We start from the raw sequence: 5,412 nt of genomic DNA, 5'->3' as shown, positions 1-5,412 counted from the left end.
GCAGCAGCGACGTCTTGCCCACCGCCGCGTCCCCCAGCAGCGCGACCCGAAACTGGTAGCGGCAGCTCCCGGCTTCCATGGCGCGCGTCCCCCGGCCGGCCGGCCCCGCCGCGAGAGCCCCGAGCGCCCGAGAGACCGCAGGGTCGCCTGACTCCGGAGGACTGAGGAGCCTGGGGCTGTTTTCGGCACCGTCGGTCAGGGAGGAGGAGCGATGGAGGGGTCGGGGCTGGCTAGATACAGCTGGGCCAGTCACGCCTCTGCGAGCCTCAGCTTTCTCCTCTGCAAAATGGGGTCAGCAGTACTCTTTACTTCACAGGACAGAGATTAAACTAGATCGTGTGGGAGGACCAGCCTCTCCATTCCTTCCTTCCTGGCCAGGCTTCGCTGCCCGGGGGTGGGGGTGGGGTGGAGGGGTGTCACTGGACTCCCCACTGCCTCCGCCACCCCCACCTCCGCGGCACTTGGACCAATCACTTTACGAAGCCAAGCTCTATAGATGGTTCCTCCCCACCCAGGTGTCCCTGTCCCACAGCCCCGGTGGCCCCTGCCTCCTGGTCAATGTGCAGGTCAATGTTCCACTGTCTCCATTCCTCCTGGAGGACTGTGCTGGGCCCTAGAGGCCCAGAGACGGATTGGGGGGCAGTGGCACAGACACAGATGACTCAGGTGCAGAGGGAATGCGGTTGGCCTGTGGACCCACAGCTGACCTGAGGCCACATGGGAGATCCCCACAAGGCAGCAACCGTTGGGGCCACTGTGTGTGTCCATTTTAGGTTGAGCTTCCGATGTGTGTCCTGTCTCCGTCACACAGAAGCGCAGGGACTCGCAGGCAGGTTTGTGTCACTCTTCATAGCCCCTTGATGCCGACAGGGGACGGTAAAGCAAGTTCCGGAGGTGCGGGACATGGACCCTCGGGTCCCACGGGTTGGGGCAGAGGGTAAGGCCGGCACCTCTGCTTCTATGTGTAGTCCGCCCTGCCCCTTCCATGCTGAGCCGGAGCCCAGGACCTCGAGGCTGGCATTCTGACTGGTTCCAGGCTGTCCGTCGGAGAAACCCCATTGTCCTTGTGGCGGTGAGTGTTACCAACTGGTCCTCCGGCCAGTGAGAGCGGGGAGGGTGGCGCACCAGGCGCATCCAGTCATCACATCTCGCACAGCCTTGTGAGTGGGTGTTGTTATTCCACCCCTATTTATGGATGAGGAAACTGAGCTACAGAGACCAGGCTCTAGCTGCCAGGTCTACCCAAGGCCAAAATCTTGATTCTGATTCCTGTTTTGGATGGGACAGGATGGAATCTGGACGTATTTTCTTCTGGTTAACTCTAAGCAAATCTTCAAGAAGCCATTTTGTCAGGTCACCAAATACCCCTGGGTTCGGCGTCCAGCATGGTCGAGCCTTGGGGCCCAGGAGGAGGAGCAAGAGGAGCCTGAGAAGGGGACTGCTGTGCCAGCAGGCACAGGGCAGAGCCACTGTGGATTTGGCAAACAGCTGGAGGAGAGTCCTGGGGCCCTCGCGCATGTTGCAGGCTCTAGTGTTCTCTTGGGAACCAGGCAAGGAGGCAGGCACAGGCCAGCCGGGGCGGCTGGGAGGCTCTGGCCTTGCGTTCTCTCCTGGTCTCTCCGCTCCCATGGTCACCTGTCCTTTCAGAGCTGTGCTCTGAGTGATGCTGCCCTTAGAGCTGCGCTCCCTGAGGCACGCCCACACTCCTGCCCCAGGTGTCCACACTCAGGCACGCGTGCCCTGAGCCCACGTTCCCAGGTGCCTTCTTCTGCATCAAGGCAATCAGGGCCCCAGGTGCTAGCCACAGCGGCCTGTGGTGCAAAAAGCCTGATTAATTCACTTACCCTTCAGGGACCATGAGGTGTGTGTTGAGGAAGGAATCCTTTCTGCCTCTGCCCAAACCAAGAGCGTCCTTCCATCCAATGTTCTCATCTTGTTCTGTTCAGCTGGAAACTATTTTGTGTCAGGCTTCTGCGCATGTCTCCAGTCCCTTTTTTCCCCTTTATTCTCCTGGTCACGCTGGTTAATGCCATGGTCACACCAGCAGGCATTGAGCCTGGGGGCTGTTCCCAACTGTCCCGATTGGAGGCCTCAGGTGATGGAGAGCTAATCCTTCACAAGCCAACTGGTTCAGTGCCTTCTTTTATTTAAATACCCAAAAGGGCAGGTCTATTATAAGGAGGGAAGGGAAGCAAAGGACCCTGCAGACACAAGCAGGCAGACAGTGCTGCCCCAGAGAGGGACAGGTTTGTTAAAAGAGAGGTCCGCGTGGTCACAGGTGGCAGCTTTGGGAGGAAGCTGCCTCTGTGGCTTTGCAAAGGGAGAAGGCTGGTGACAAGAAGCACCTGCAGTCACAGGTGGGCAGGATTGCTGCTGCCCCAGTGCTTTATTTTCCTACCTCAGTGCTACTGAGTATCTTTCCTTTTCTCAGTCCTCTGCTGCCCTGAATCAATGGTTGGGTGATTGAATGAAAGTGGGGTAGCACCGTTCATTCATTGCTCATTCGAATGTCACAATAAAGCTGGACTTGGTACAGTCAGAGTCAGAGAAGACCTCCTCGAGAAGGTGATGCTGAAACCATGTATCCAGGGACAAGAGGAAGCAGGGCAAATCCTGAAGGAAGGGCGTTCCGTTCCAGGCAGGAACATCTGGGCAAAGGCAGAGGCATGAAACAGCTTGAGCAACTTTTATCCAGCTTTCTCAGAAGCAGTTGTGGTCAGAGCAAGCAGGCAGTGCACTGTCAGCACCAGACTCCTGCAACTTCCCCTCCTAGACCCTCCTGCTATGCACTGGGGTCATGTGCTTGTCTGTACGTGGTACCCAAATCCAGATGTCAGCAGACCTTGCCATAGACTCATTATGTGACCTGGGGGACAAATGATTTCTCTTCCTAATCCTGCTTCTCCTTCTGCTAAGTGAGGCCCATTGTGGCGCCCACCCCACAGGCACGCTCTGGAGGAGCCACATGTATGCAGCAGACGAGGCTACCTGCACTCTCATGGGACAAAGCTAGGTTTTACTTCTGTGGTCACTGACTACCTATGCAGTCTTGGCCAAATTTTATTGATTAATCAAGTTACTTTGTAACTCATTAAGTCTGGTCATATTTATCTAGTAGTGAGGTACTTATATAGCAGCGAAATAGACACACAACCCCTGTTCTTAGGGAGTGCACAGTGTAACAGGAGAAAATGAACACACACGTGATGTCAGGGAGCAGAAAGTGCTGGGTGTTAAGCAGGGCGATGGCTTGCAGGGTGATGGCTTGAAGGGTGCTGGGCTGCTATTATCAAAAGAGGGTGTTCTGAGATGGTGATATTTGGACAGAAACCCAGGGACAGTGAAGGAGTAGGGTGGCTTAGATATACCCAGGGAGGGCAGTTGCAGCATGAGCAAAGGCCCTGAGCGGGTGAAGGCAAAGGATGCTCCCAGGAGAGCCAAGAGGCAGGAAGGAGCGTGAATGAACACGGAAGAGTGACGAGGCCCAAGAGGAGGAGGAGATAAATGATTTGTGGATTCAGAGTCCACTTTGGGGACTTATGGACTTCAGCTTTCATTGCAAATGTGTTGGGAACACAGTGGAGATTTTTTCCCCTAAGATTTATTTATTTATGCACACAAGAACTGGGGTACAGGCCAGAGGTGTGGTGGGTGAGAGGATTCACCAGAGACAGAGCAGGGAGCAGAACAGGCGGGTTGACTGAAATGCACTGCTGAGCCGAGACAGGAGAAGACTGCTGTGCCATGTGGGTCACCTCCCTGGCCGGAGATTGAACTCGTGCTGCAGAGAGCTTTGTAGCTCTGTGCTTTAACCCATTGTACCACCAGGGAGGGCCACATATTAATATTTAATCATTTTGTTTCATGTATGAAATTTGTTCATTTTTTTGAGTGAGCAGAATTATTCTGCACAAACAGAATTCAGTCCCCTGCTGAATTACTACCAGTTTTTGGCCAGACATTCAGGTGTGTGTGTGTGTGTGTGTGTGTGCTTTTGTTTCTCTTGGGTAATATAGAATACAGTGGTCATAACTCTGACAAGGAACACTGCTAAGAAAAAATCTCTTTTTACTTCATGGACAAAGTGCCCTATGCCCTCTGACTAGTGAATGAACTCCAGCCAAGTCCACATTTCTTTGTGGTGATAAAACTTCTAGAAGAAACTACAGGAGAAAGTCATAATGTATTTGAGTAAGGAAAAGATTTAAAAACAGGACAGAGATGTCAAGTTACAAAAGAAAAAAAGTGATATACTGGTCTTTCCAAAAATTAAATCATTGAGTGCCCTGTCTGTTGTGTTGAAATGAGATTATAGGGAGCAATGGCAAAAACAGGGAGATCAGTTAAACTAGTGTCACTTTCCACGTTGTGGAAGTGGTAGTGGGGGTGGGGATGGTGAGAAGAGTTCAGCTTCTTAACATCCCAAAGCACACAGGACTTGCTAATGGACTGGAGGCGGTATGTTGAAGAGAAGGTTCCAGGGTCATGTCAAGCACTTACTGAGAAGTGGGAGGAGAGATTGGCGTAATGGTGGTGTTTCTCACAAGCTTATTTATTAGACATTCGAGTATAGAGGCAAGAACTAGGAGGCTCCGTGTTCTCAGCGAAGGAGGGAAGTAAGCAGAAAACATTAGGAAGTCATCAGAAAGTTTCTTAGCCTGTGCAGTCTTCTCCCTCCAGAAGATGGAAATAATAATCGTGCCCACTTTTTAAAGTGTATGCAACGACAAAAATCAATGAATAGGTTAAGCACAGAGTAGGAGCTTAATTCCTGATAACTACCACTGGTTTCTATATTGACACTCATTCCATGGTCAAAACTGGGCCGAGATTATGAAAGGAGTGTCCAAGGAGGACTGGCTTAATGCTTTTGTGATTCATTCCTGTTCCTGATCTGTAAAGCGGCATAATCATAATACTTGTGCATGGGATTATGAAAACCGGAATAATAGAGTATAGCTTACTAGTAAGCACGTGGTAAAGTTATGTATTAGCAGAAGAGACCAGCTTTGAGCAAAGAACGCATTCACTGTGAGTAGCCAAAGGTCTCTTCCTATGCAGCCCTTCCCGAGGTCCCCTCTCCAAGATCACCTGACAAGTCCCTCCTTGAAACCCACTCACTCTGCTCCCGGCCCACCCACCGCGACGCGACGCGACGCGAGTGCAGCCCTTTTCCGCGCACACGGTTGATTTCCCGACTTTGAAAGTCTCAGAGACTGAACTCCGAGAGCAGGGCGGGGCTGACGAGCCCCTATGCTTCAACAGGACGTTCAGTGAGCGCGGAATGGAGGGAAATGAGCCTTTCAGATTCTGAAGAAATCAATTACACGTCCACCTTCCGCAGCCTCCAGGCGGCAGCCCGCGGTGGCCGGCAGCGGGAAGGGAGGAGGCCCGGCGCCGCCGGGAACGGAC

General features: G+C 52.6%; 1 protein-coding gene across 1 annotated transcript in view; it reads right to left on the bottom strand.

The window, feature by feature from the left end:
• RAB42 (RAB42, member RAS oncogene family) overlaps window positions 1–5,412 on the bottom strand; it is a 7,814-nt gene that overhangs the window by 1,663 nt on the left and 739 nt on the right. The window lies entirely within an intron of this gene.

This window comes from Condylura cristata, unplaced genomic scaffold, assembly GCF_000260355.1.
Source record: "Condylura cristata isolate star-nosed mole 26May11 unplaced genomic scaffold, ConCri1.0 scaffold00008, whole genome shotgun sequence".
Lineage (NCBI taxonomy): Eukaryota > Metazoa > Chordata > Mammalia > Eulipotyphla > Talpidae > Condylura > Condylura cristata.
The sequence above is the reverse complement of the archived record's forward strand: the minus strand, read 5'-3'. Positions and strand labels throughout refer to the sequence as shown.